The following is a 13,304-nucleotide window of genomic DNA, read 5'->3' as shown; positions in this document are numbered from 1 at the left end:
AATTGGTAGGGGCAGTAGAAGTGGATGGCAGCCTGGTCAGCAGTGAGCATGAGATGGTCGAGTTCAGGATCCTGCCAAATGGAAGAAAGGATCCCCTGGGAGGCTAGTCTGAGGGGGAAAGGCTGTATTTTAAAGAAGCCTTATTGAGGGCGCAGGAACAAACCATTCTGATGTGCAGATAAAATAGCAAATATGGCAGGCCACCAGCTTGGCTTAACAGAGAAATCTTCGATGAGCATAAACACAAAAAGGAAGCTTACAAGAACGGGAAACTTGGACAGCTGACTAGGGAGGTATAACGATGCTGCTTCTGGTGAGACACTTCTGAGAGTGTCAGTTCAGGACAAATTGCTTGGAGTAGGCCAGTTACAGCCCAAGGCTGGGGTTCCTTTGCACACCAAGGCAAACCAAACCAGCCAGCCAGAGGGGAATTTGGCTTTTACCCCACTGGCTAACTACAAGTCACACAAGCAATTCCCTTAGATGCTCCAGTTTCGCAGTATCACCACCAGTCCCACTCGTTATGGGGATGAATGGGTATGAAACCCAATACCCCAGTATAAGGAAAAAGGTTTTCTCCGATCCCAAAGGAACAAACCCCAGACCCAGGTCAATAAACAAGTCAGATCTTACCCACAAATCCCGCTGTTGCCAATCCTTTAGAATCTAAAATCTAAAGGTTTATTCACAAAAGGAAAAAGATATAGATGAAAGAAAATTGCTTAAATGGAATCAATTACATACAGTGATGGCAAAGTTCTTGGTTCAGGCTTGTAGCAGTAATGGAATAAACTGCAGGCTCAAATCAAGTTTCTGGAGTACATCCCCCGCTGAGATGGGTCATTCAGTCCTTTGTTCAGAGCTTCAGTTTGTAGCAAAGTCCCTCCAGAAGTAAGAAACAGGATTGAAGACCAGATGGAGGAGATGCAGCAGCCTTTTATAGTCTCTTGCCCGTGGAAGCACACCATTGTTCACATGTTAGTTTGAACATTCCTAGGAAAGCTCAGATGTGGATTGGTGTCTCCCAAAGTCCATTCTCAGTTAAATGTTTCTTGATTGGACACTTACTGGGAATAGTCCCTTCTTAAGAAGCTGACCAAATGCTTCACTGAGGCTACTTAGAATCAAAACACATTGATCTACAAGTACATAGCCACTATTCATAACTTCAACTACAAAATGGCACACACATACAGATAGCATAATAATAACCAGCAAATCATAACTTTTCCCTAGACACCTTACATGACAACCTCTGTACAATATTTGCTGCAAATATATAACAGTGATTGCAACAATGATGGTCACATGTTTTGTTAGTAATGTCACAGGATGACTATAAGAATATTTCTCAAGCATGCAGGGCTGTAATCAGGAAGGCCAAAACACAATTGGAGTTGCAGATAGCAAGGGATTTGAAGAGTAACAAAAAGAGTTTCTACAGGTATGTTAGCAGCAAGAAGGTGGTCAGGGAAAGTGTGGGCCCCTTACTGAATAGGGGAGGCAATCTAGTGACAGATGATATGGAAAAAGCTGATGTATTCAATTTTCTTTTGCCTTGGTCTTCACAGACAAGGTCAGCTCCTAGACTACTGCACAGGGCAGCACAGTATGGGGAGGAGGTGAGCAGCCCTCAGTGGTGAAAGAACAGGTTAAGGACTATTTAGAAAAGCTGGATGAGCACAAGTCCATGGGGCAGGATGCGCTGCATCCAAGGGTGCTGAGGGAGTTGGCTGATGTGATTGTAGAGCCATTGGCCATTATCTTTGAAAACTCGTGGCAATCAGGGGAGGTCCCAGATAATTGGAAAAAGGCAAATATAGCTCCCCATCTTTAAAGAAGGGAAGAAGGAGAATCCAGGGAACAACAGGCCAGTCAGCCTCACCTTAGTTCCTGGAAAAATCATGGAGCAGATCCTCAAAGAATCCATTTTGAAGCACTGGAGGAGAGGAAAGTGATCAGGAACAGTCAGCATGGATTCACCAAGGGCAAGTCATGCCTGACCAACCTGATTGCCTTCTATGACAAGATAACTGGCTCTGTGGATATGGGGAAAGCAGTGGATGTGATATACCTTGACTTTAGCAAAGCTTTTGATACGGTCTCCCACAGTATTCTTGCCAGCAAGTTAAAGAAGTATGGGCTGGATGAATGGACTATAACGTGGATAGAAAGCTGGCTAGATTGTCAGGCTCAACGGGCAGTGATCAACAGCTCGATGTCTAGTTGGCAGCCGGTATCAAGCGGGTTTTTTTCAACATCTTTATTAATGATCTGGATGATAGGATGAATTGCACCCTCAGCAAGTTCTCAGATGACACTAAGCTGGGGGGAGAGGTAGATACACTGGAGGGTAGGGATAGGGTCCAGAGTGACTGAGACAAATTGGAGGATTGGGCCAAAAGAAATCTGATGAGGTTCAACAAGGACAAGTGCAGAGTCCTGCACTTAGGACGGAAGAATCCTATGCACTGCTACAGGCTGGGACCAACTGGCTAAGCAGCAGTTCTGCAGAAAATGACCTGGGGATTACAGTGGATGAGAAGCTGGATATGAGTCAACAGTGTGCCCTTGTTGCAAAGAAGGCCAATGGCATATTTGGCTGTATTAGTAGGAGCATTGCCAGCAGATCGAGGGAAGTGATTATTCCCCTCTATTCGGCATTGGTGAGGCAATACCTGGAGTATTGTGTCCAGTTTTCCCCCACCCCCACCCCGAAGGGATGTGTACAAATTGGAGAGAGTCCAGCGGAGGGCAACAAAAATTATTAGGGGGCTGGAGCACATGACTTATGAGGAGAGGCTGAGGGAACTGGGCTTATTTAGTCTTAGGGTGACCAGATGTCCTGATTTTATAGAGACAGTCCCAATTTTTGGGTCTTTTTCTTATATAGGCTCCTATTACCCCTCACCCCACCCCATCCCAATTTTTCACACTTGCTGTCTGGTCACCCTATTTAGTCTGCAGAAGAGAAGAGTGAGGGGGGGATTTGATAGCAGCCTTCAACTACCTGAAGGGAGGTTCCAAAGAGGATGGAGCTAGGCTGTTCTCAGTGGTGGCAGATGACAGGTAGAAAGCCAAGGCCCTGGGAGTGAAGGCACTGCTCTTCTGCTGAGGCATGAGGCTTCGGAAAGAAAGCAAGTAAGTTTACGGGTTGGTTGAGATTTAAACGGGATATTTGGTAGAAATTTTGGTAGAAACTTGGGGTGCAAGAGCAGGGAGATTTTGTCTGTATGGAATGCGGTGAAAGATGGAGTCAGTCATCATGGCTCCAAGTTCACCTGCCCTTGTTCCTGAAGCAATAGCCACTAGCAAGGTGACCTTCATGAAAAGGAGGGAGAGAGACCATGAAGCCAGTGGCTTGAAGGGTGGTTTCATTAATGCTGAGAGAATGAGGCTGAGTTCCCATTGGGGGTGTAGACGGGCTGACTCACCCCTGCGGCGCCTCCTGCTGGTGACTCCGGGAATTAGCTCGTTCCAGCGCTGGAGCGCCCTCTGCAGGCCGGTGATCCGCCTGTCTTCAGGCCCCCGTGTCCCTCCCTGGACCCGGTGCCCTTTCACATGGGGTGCTGCCCTTGGCAGTAACCCCTTTCTCTCTGGGTCTCCCCTCCTTGTGGAACCCCCACCCTCTATTCCCACCTTGCCTCAGTATTGGCTACTGCCAGTCATTGTCTAGCCCCACACTTTGGGGCAGACTGCAGTATCAGCCTACTCATCACAGGCAAAGGGGTTTGGACCTGCTGCCTTGGCCTACCCCTGGGCTGCCCTCTGCAACCCCCAGTACCAGTTAGCCCACTGCTAGGCCGCAGCCTGGGGCTTTCTAGGCTGGAGCTCCCCAGCTCCTCAGCCTTTCCCCAGCCCTGCTTCACTCAGGTATCCAGTCTCAAGCTCCCTACAGCCAGGCCCTTCTCTCTCTGAAGGCAGAGAGAGACTGTCTGAGCTTCTAGCTTCCCTGGCCTTTTATAGGGGCCAGCTGTCACTCAGTTTGGGGCGTGGCCTCACCTGCAGTCACTTCCTTAATCAGCCCAGCCTTGAGAGCAGCCGCTCTCAAGCCCTGCCAGGCCTCTTTTAAACCCCTCAGGGCAGGAGCAGAGGTTCCACCCTGCTACAGGGGGGCAATAGGTTGTATGGATGGGAAAATCCTGAGACCATTTCAAAACCTGGTAATCAAGGGATGTGTACATATTAAGTGCCCTTTCCAGTGGTGGTGTGGGGGTGGGGTAGTGAAAGGCACTGATAGCAGCTATGTGGACCTTAAGAAAATTGAGAATGAGTCCCGATATCTTTAAAGCTAGTCCAAAAGAAGGGGAATGTCCACTTCCTCTGGGCAAAGCCCTCCCTGCTGGGCCCAGGAGGCAAAGCATTTCCACTTGGCCCAATAAGAAAGCCTCGTGGACTCTTCCCTGCTGCCTGAAAGGAAGTCTTGCACTGCTGACAAACTCCCATTCTAGAGATGTACATCCAAATACAGTAAAAGCTTTGTTATCCAGCATGTTGGGGGAATGGGGGTGCTGGTAAGTCAAAAATTCCAGTTCACTGAGAGGGAGAGAGTTTGGCTGCGGGAGCAGGCTCAGGGCTGGGGCACAGGAGGCAGTATAGGGCATGGGCTCTGGGAGGGAGCTTGGGTGCGGGGAATTGGTGTCTGGGAGGGGTTTTGAGATGTCAGATCCAGGCAGAACTCACCTCGGGCAGCTCCCCGCAAGCAGCGACATGTCCAGAGAGGGATGGTCAGGCGGCTCTGCATGCTGCCTCTGCCTGCACCACTGCCCCCACAGTTCCCGTTGGCTGCAGTCCCCTGCCAATGGGAGCTGCAGAGCCAGCACTTGGGACAGGGGAGGGGCAGCACCCACAGGCAGGGATAGCTCAGTGGTTTGAGCATTGGCCTGCTAAACCCTGGGTTGTGAGTTCAACCCTGGGGATTGAAATGAAAATCCAGAGGTGGATAAGGAGCTGGTTAAAGGGGAGACTACAGCGGGTCGTATTCAAAGGTGATCTGTCGGGTTGGAGGGAGGTTACCAGTGGAGTTCCTCAAGGTTCAGTTTTGGGTCCGATCTTATTCAATCTATTTATCACTGACCTTGGAACCAAAAGTAGGAGTGGGCTGATAAAGTTTGCGGATGACACCAAGTTGGGAGGTATTGCCAATTCGGAGAAGGATCGGGATATCCTCCAGGGAGATTTGGATGACCTTGTAAACTGGAGTATTAGTAATAGGATGAAATTCAATAGTGAGAAGTGTGAGGGTATGCATTTAGGGATGACTAACAGGAATTTTAGTTATAAGCTGGGGACGCACCAGTTGGAAGAGGAGCAGGACCTCGGAGTCCTGGTTGATCGCAGGATGACTATGAGTAGGCAATGTGATGTGGCCGTTAAAAAAGCTAATGCGGTCTTGGGATGCATTAGGCGAGGTATTTCTAGTAGAGATAAGGAGGTGCTAGTCCCGTTATACAAGGCGTTGGTGAGACCTCATTTGGAGTACTGTGTGCAGTTTTGGTCTCCCATGTTTAAGAAGGATGAATTCAAACTGGAACGGGTACAAAGAAGGGTCACTAGAATGATCCGAGGAATGGAAATCCTGTCGTATGAAAGGAGACTTGAGGAGCTCGGTTTGTTTTCCTTAACCAAAAGAAGGTTGAGAGGAGATATGATTGCTCTCTTTAAATATATCAGCGGGATAAATACCAGGGAGGGAGAGGAATTATTTCAGCTCAGTACTAATGTGGACACGAGAACAAATGGATATAAATTGGCAGTCGGGAAGTTTAGGCTTGAAATTAGACGAAGGTTTCTAACCATCAGGGGAGTGAAATTCTGGAACAGCCTAGCAAGGGAAACAGTGGGGGCGAAGGACCTCTCCGGCTTTAAGATTAAGCTTGATAAGTTTATGGAGGGAATGGTTTGATAGGATAACATGATTTAGTCAATAGGTCAATAACGTGCAACCACTGGTAATTAGTACCGAGGGTCAATGTTGGGATATTGAAAGTCTTTTTCCCGAGTGTCTGGCTGGAGAGTCTTGCCCGCATGCTCGGGGTTCAGCTGATCGCCATATTTGGGGTCGGGAAGGAATTTTCCTCCAGGGTAGATTGGCAGTGGCCCTGGAGGTTTTTCGCCTTCCTCCGCAGCATGGGGCAGGGGTCGCTTGCTGGAGGATTATCTGCTACTTGAAGTCTTTAAATCAGGATTTGGGGACTTCAACAGCTGAGTCAAGGGAGAGAATTATTTCAGGAGTGGGTGGGTCAGCTTTTGTGGCCTGCATCTTGCGGGAGGTCAGACTAGATGATCATAATGGTCCCTTCTGATCTTAAGTTCTATGATTCTATGATTCAATCCTTGAGGTGGCCACTTAGGGATCTGAGGTAAAATCAGTACTTGGTCCTGCTGGTGAAGGTAGGGGGCTGGACTCAATGATCTTTCAGGGTCCCTTCCAGTTCTAGGAGAGAGGTGTATCTCCATATATTTATTTATTTTATATTTATAAGCCCCCATGGCCATTCCTCCACCTAGGAGCACTGATCACAGCCAATGGGAGCTGCAGGGTCAGTGTCTGCAAGCAGAGCCCTCTGCCCCCGCCCCCCTCCAGGGACCGCAGGGACGTGGTGCAGGCCACTTCCGGGAGTGGTGCGGGGCTGGTAATCCCATGGGCTGGAGCCAAAGCCCTGATGGGCCGGATCCAGCCCGTGGGCCGTAGTTTGCCACCCCTGAGCTAGGCTTTTCTCAGTGGTGGCAGATGACAGAACAAGGAGTAAGGGTGTGTGTGTGTCTAGATTGGATAGTAGGAGGGTGGTGAAGCACTGGAATGGGTTCCCTAGGGAGGTGGTGGAATCTCCTTCCTTAGAGGTTTTTAAGGTCAGGCTTGACAAAGCCCTGGCTGGGATGATTTAGTTGGGGATTGGTCCTGCTTCGAGCAGGGGGTTGGACTAGATGACCTCCTGAGGTCCCTTCCAACCCTGAGATTCTATGATTCTCTGATTCTGTGAAATATCAGAGCTCTGTGTGTGGGATAGGCAGGGCTGAAATGCCAGGGGTGCTATAGTTAGCATGGAGGTGCACCAGCAGAGCTGTGGCTGGGGGGAGCAGGGCTGGGCTAACACAGATAAGGTGGAGAAGGTCAGGGCTGGAACAGCATAGAATCATAGAATCATAGAATCTCAGGGTTGGAAGGGACCTCAGGAGGTCATCTAGTCCAACCCCCTGCTCAAAGCAGGACCAAACCCAACTAAATCATCCCAGCCAGGGCTTTGTCAAGCCTGACCTTAAAAACCTCTAAGGAAGGAGATTCCACTACCTCCCTAGGTAACCCATTCCAGTTCTTCACCACGCTACTAGTGAAAAAGTTTTTCCTAATGTCCAACCTAAACCTCCCCCTCTGCAACTTGAGACCATTACTCCTTGTTCTGTCATCTTCTACCACTGAGAACAGTCTAGATCCATCCTCTTTGGAACCCCCTTTCAGGTAGTTGAAAGCAGCTATCAAATCCCCCCTCATTCTTCTCTTCTGCAGACTAAACAATCCCAGTTCCCTCAGCCTCTCCTCATGTGCTCCAGCCCCCTAATCATTTTTGTTGCCCTCCGCTGGACTCTCTCCAATTTATCCACATCCTTCTTGTAGTGTGGGGCCCAAAACTGGACACAGTACTCCAAATGAGGCCTCACCAGTGCTGAGTAGAGGGGAATGATCACATCCCTCGATCTGCTGGAAATGCCCCTACTTATACAACCCAAAATGCCATTAGCCTTCTTGGCAACAAGGGCACACTGTTGACTCATATTCAGCTTTTCGTCCACCGTAACCCCTAGGTCCTTTTCTGCAGAACTGCTGCCCAGCCATTCGGTCCCTAGTCTGTAACAGTGCATGGGATTCTTCCGTCCTAAGTGCAGGACTCTGCACTTGTCCTTGTTGAACCTCATCATATTTCTTTTGGCCCAATCCTCTAATTTGTCTAGGTCCCTCTGTATCCTATCGCTACCCTCCAGCGTATCAACCACTCCTCCCAGTTTAGTGTCATCTGCAAACTTGCAAAAGGTGCAGTCCACACCATCCTCCAGATCGTTAATGAAGATATTGAATAAAACCGGCCCCAGCACCGACCCTTGGGGCACTCCACTTGATACCGGCTGCCAACTAGACATGGAACCATTGATCACTACCCGTTGAGCCCGACCATCTAGCCAGTTTTCTATCCACCTTACCATCCATTCATCCAGCCCAGACTTCTTTAACTTGCTGGCAAGAATACTGTGGGAGACTGTATCAAAAGCTTTGCTAAAATCCAGAAATAGTACATCCACTGCTTTCCCCTCATCCACAGAGCCGGTTATCTCGTCATAGAAGGCAATTAGGTTAGTCAGGCATGACTTGCCCTTGGTGAATCCATGCTGACTGTTCCTGATCACTTTCCCCTCCTTTAAGTGGTTCAGGATTGATTCCTTGAGGACCTGTTCCATGATTTTTCCAGGGACTGAGGTGAGACTGACTGGCCTGTAGTTCCCTGGATCTTCCTTCTTCCCTTTTTTAAAGATGGGCACTACATTAGCTTTTTTCCAGTCGTCCGGGACCTCCCCCGATCGCCATGATTTTTCAAAGATAATGGCCAATGGCTCTGCAATCTCATCGGCCAACTCCCTTAGCACCCTCGGATGCAGCGCATCCGGCCCCATGGACTTGTGCTCGTCCAGCTTTCCTAAATAGCCCCGAACTACTTCTTTCTCCACAGAGAGCTGGTCACCTCCTCCCCATACCGTGCTGCAGAGTGCAGCTGTCTGGGAGCTGACCTTGTCTGTGAAGACAGAGGCAAAAAAAGCATTGAGTACACTAGCTTTCTCCACATCCTCTGTCACTAGGTTCCCTCCCTCATTCAGCAAGGGGCCCACACTTTCCTTGACTTTCTTCCTGTTGCTAACATACCTAAAGAAACCCTTCTTGTTACTCCTAACATCTCTGGCTAGCTGCAACTCCAAGTGTGATTTGGCCTTCCTGATTTCACACCTGCATGCCTGAGCAATACTTTTATACTCCTCCCTGGTTATTTGTCCAATCTTCCACTTCTTGTAAGCTGTTTTTTTGTGTTTAAGACGAGCAAGGATTTCACTGTTAAGCCAAGCTGGTCGCCTGCCATATTTACTTTTCTTCCTACACATCGGGATGGTTTGTTCCTGCAACCTCAATAAGGTTTCTTTAAAATACAGCCAGCTTCCCTCGACTCCTTTCCCCGTCATGTTATTCTCCCAGGGGACCTTGCCCATCAGTTCCCTGAGGGAGTCAAAGTCTGCTTTTCTGAAGTCCAGGGTCTCTGTTCTACTGCTTTCCCTTTTTCCTTGTGTCAGGATCCTGAACTCAACCATCTCATGGTCACTGCCTCCCAGGTTCCCATCCACTATTGCTTCCTCTACTATTTCTTCTCTGTTTGTGAGCAGCAGGTCAAGAAGAGCTTTTCCCCTAGTTGGTTCCTCCAGCAGTTGCACCAGGAAATTGTCCCCTACACTTTCCAGAAACTTCCTGGATTGTCTGTGCATCGCTGTATTGCTCTCCCAGCAGATATCAGGGTGATTAAAGTCACCCATGAGAACCAGAGCCTGTGATCTAGCAACTTCTGTTAGTTGCTTGAAGAAAGCTTTTCCACCTCATCCCCCTGGTCTGGTGGTCTGTAGCAGACTCCCACCACGACATTACCCTTGTTGTTCATACTTCTAAATTTAATCCAGAGACTCTCAGGTTTTTCTGCAGTTTCATACTGGAGCTCTGAGCAGTCATACTGCTCCCTTACATACAACGCAACTCCCCCACCTTTTCTGCCCTGCCTGTCCTTCCTGAACAGTTTATATCCATCCATGACAGTGCTCCAGTCATGTGAGTTATCCCACCAAGTCTCTGTTATTCCAATTACATCATAGTTCCCTGACTGTGCCAGGAAATGGAAGGATGGTGCAGCATTACGAGTGCTACCTCAGGCCTTAGGAAATTCCCGTTCAGTTCCCTGCTCTGTCACAGACGTCCTGAGTGATGGCAGGCGACGCACTCAGTCTCTCTCTGTGCCACCCATAAAATGGGGCTTCTATTGCTGTGCTCCCAGGCTTAGGGTATAGACAATGCTCAGACCCTATGGAGAGGGAAGTGCAGGGCGCCTGCTGCCCATCTGCAGGGACGTGAGTAGAGTGTAAATAACTCTCACAGCTGAGGTGGAGCAGGATCCCTGCTGCTGAGTGCAATCTGCCAGGGAGAGCCTGGGCTTGAGAGGGGGAAGTGCTCTCAGGCAGGGCTGGGCACTGGAATGTCAGCAATGTTGGCAAGGCCTGCTGCCTTTCTGGCGTCCCCATTGTTCTGAGTGTGCTGGCAGTTCACGGGCATTAGCGGTGCCCCAGCCTGAGGGCATCAGAGCCAGCGCCAAGATGAATGGGTCACGGCTGTCTGTCACAGCCGAGAACCTGGTGTGGCCACTGCTGTGCCTGAAGAGCTAAGCAGGGGCCCTGCTGGCTAGGCAATGACCCTAGTAATGACCTCTTCAGCCCCTGGGCCTCTGGAGAACCTCCCTGGATGTCTGACAAGTGAAAATTAATGATGGCCCCTGGTGCTTGGGTAGAGGAACCCAAAGGCCAGGGGTACTGGGACAATGTGTATAGTGGGGGTGCTGCGAGCCATTGGCTCAAACTGTAACCCCTGTATATATGGAAACCACTTCAAGCCTGGGGGAGCAGCAGCCCCCCCCACCCTACCCCTAGTTCCAGCACCTATGCCAAATGTTCCCTTCCAGCACCCATCCATATCACTGCAGAGACGCATGGGGCCAAGGTTTGGAAGCTGGTGCCCGCGGCAATGATGTGGGGATCTCAGTCAGCAGCTGCCAGGGCGTCTTGTTTTCAGTGACTGTATTTCCAAGACTAAGGCCTTGAGGGTTGTAGTCCTCTCACAGTCGCTCCTTGCCCAGGGCAGCCATCTCTGGATCATGGCATGGCACAGGAATACACAGCTGGTGCTGCGCCTCTCTGGCTGGCAGCAGCGCCTGGACTGGGCTCTGAACCTGAGACCGGAAACGTCCCTGGGGATGAGCCCCTGAGATGGCAGCGCTGGAGGGCGAGCTCTCATTGAGCGATGGGGGCTGCTGCCCTCCTGACGCATAGTGAGTGCAGACGAGCCCATTAGCAGCTGATGTTTCGGATAGGAGCTTGTCCCAATGGGTAGGGGAGAGGGGGTGTATGGGTATCCTACTCACAACAGCAATAACAAGCTCAGTAGATTGAAAAGCACTTTAGGAAGGGGTCAGTATTGTTATCCCTGATTTACAGCTGGGGAAACTGAGGCACAGATACAGGACATAATGGTCCAAGGTCACCCAGCAGCACAGCCAGGACTAGAACCCAGGTCTCAGCACAGTGCATTGTCCATTAGGGGACACTGCTCACAAAGTGATGCCTCAGGCACTGGCACCTCTGAGCTCAGCCTGGTTGATCAAGTCCCAGTCCCACTGCCATCCCCAAACCCCCACTCGGCTGCCCCCGAACTCAGCACCTACGTGGTCAGGGCAAAAGGTGCCTCAGCACATGTGCTGCTGCCAGTGGGCATGTGCGCTAGGCATCCGGACATCCCAGAGCAACCCACAACCTAGGGGAGGCCAGGGGGGGGGATCGTACCTGCAAGGCCAAGCTCAGCGCATGCCGAAAGGATCGAGCCCTACGTGATGGTGGTGCCCACTGGTTAGAGCCCATTCCTGAGAGGTGCGAGAGCCTGTTCAAGCCCCTTTTCCCTCTCGGGCCCAGGCCTGCCACATCCCACGTGAGTTCACCAACCACGGGGATGGGCACCGCCGTGTCACTGTGTGGTGCAGGCAGCTAGCTGACTAGTCCTGCCAGCATGCCGGGTGCCTGAGCCGCCTGCCCCAGACAGGGGGCTCGCAAGCAGAGCTAGTGCCTGCCTGCAGCCCAGACATGGCTGCCTAGCTCCAGGACACGCCTCTCATCAGGTCTCCCATAGGTGGCTCCCTGTTAAGCATGCTGGCTTCTGGGGAGCACGTTCTTAGGTGCTGGTCTCTCGCCATTCATCGGCTTTGTGCACCCCACGGTTGTACCCATGGCCCCTAAAATGTAGCCCCTGCAACGCTCAGCATTGCCACATTTAAGTCCCTCTGTGGATCCAGGTCATTGTGTCCTGCGCCTCTCCCCGCTGGCCCCAGCCCAGCCCTTGACCTCCCATGGCCAGGGGGGACCTCCCTTGGCCCCAACCCAGCCCCAGCCCGGACCTGCCGCTGCCCGGGGAGAGGCGCCTATCCTGTGGCCCCAGCCCCAGAGCTCTGCCCCAGCCCTGGGACCCCTCCCACACGCCAAACTCCTCGGCCCCACCCACGCCACACATCACCTCCCTATGGTGCACATAACAAAATTCATTCTGCGCAGGTGAGGGAAAAATCAGAGGGAAGGGTGGTCTGGCCTCTTCTGGGCTTGTGAAGAAGAGCCTGAACCTGTGTCATGAGGGAATTCCCTTCTGCCCCTGTAGCCTCACCACAACTGTAAGGCCCAGAGCTGCTAGGTGTTGACATCCAGCCATTTAACTCCAGTGCCAGCAGCTGTTGCCTAAACCCCTCCCCACAGCAGCAGGAATTGGCCCAAAGTGTTGTGTATTTGGTTGTCATGGTTTTTGGTTCCTATGGTAACTGAGTTAGAGTATTAGGGGATAGCTCAGCCAGCTTCAGCCGGCTGGGTGAGTTCTCGGAGTCTGTAAATAAAATGGTGGTTTTGTTAGCTGTCTGCCCTCAAGTGATTTCTTCCTAAACCGGCTGCCCCCAAGGATATAACACAAAGGAGCTGGAAGTCCTGCCACAGAATCATAGAATCTCAGGGTTGGAAGGGACCTCAGGAGGTCCAACCCCCTGCTCAAAGCAGGACCAATCACCAAACAGATTTTTACCCCAGTTCCCTAAATGGCACCTTCAAGGATTGAACTCACAACCCTGGGTTTAGGTTTAGTAGGCCAATGCTCAAACCACTGAGCTATCCCTCCCCAGAACCAGGCTTGAGTCTTTGGGGGCCTCGAGTTTTTCTAAAAATGTGTTGGGGTGGGGTGAGGTGCATGATGTGGTAGTGTGGGAGCAAGGGAGCTTTCATAGAATCATAGAATCTCAGGGTTGGAAGGGACCTCAGGAGGTATCTAGTCCAACCCCCTGCTCAAAGCAGGACCAAACCCGAACTAAATCATCCCAGCCAGGGCTTTGTCAAGCCTGACCTTAAAAACCTCTAAGGAAGGAGATTCCATCACCTCCCTAGGTAACCCATTCCAGTGCTTCACCACCCTACTAGTGAAAAAGTTTTTC

The sequence above is a fragment of the Mauremys mutica genome, chromosome 21 (assembly GCF_020497125.1).
Source record: "Mauremys mutica isolate MM-2020 ecotype Southern chromosome 21, ASM2049712v1, whole genome shotgun sequence".
NCBI lineage: Eukaryota > Metazoa > Chordata > Testudines > Geoemydidae > Mauremys > Mauremys mutica.
This window is presented reverse-complemented; position numbering follows the sequence as displayed.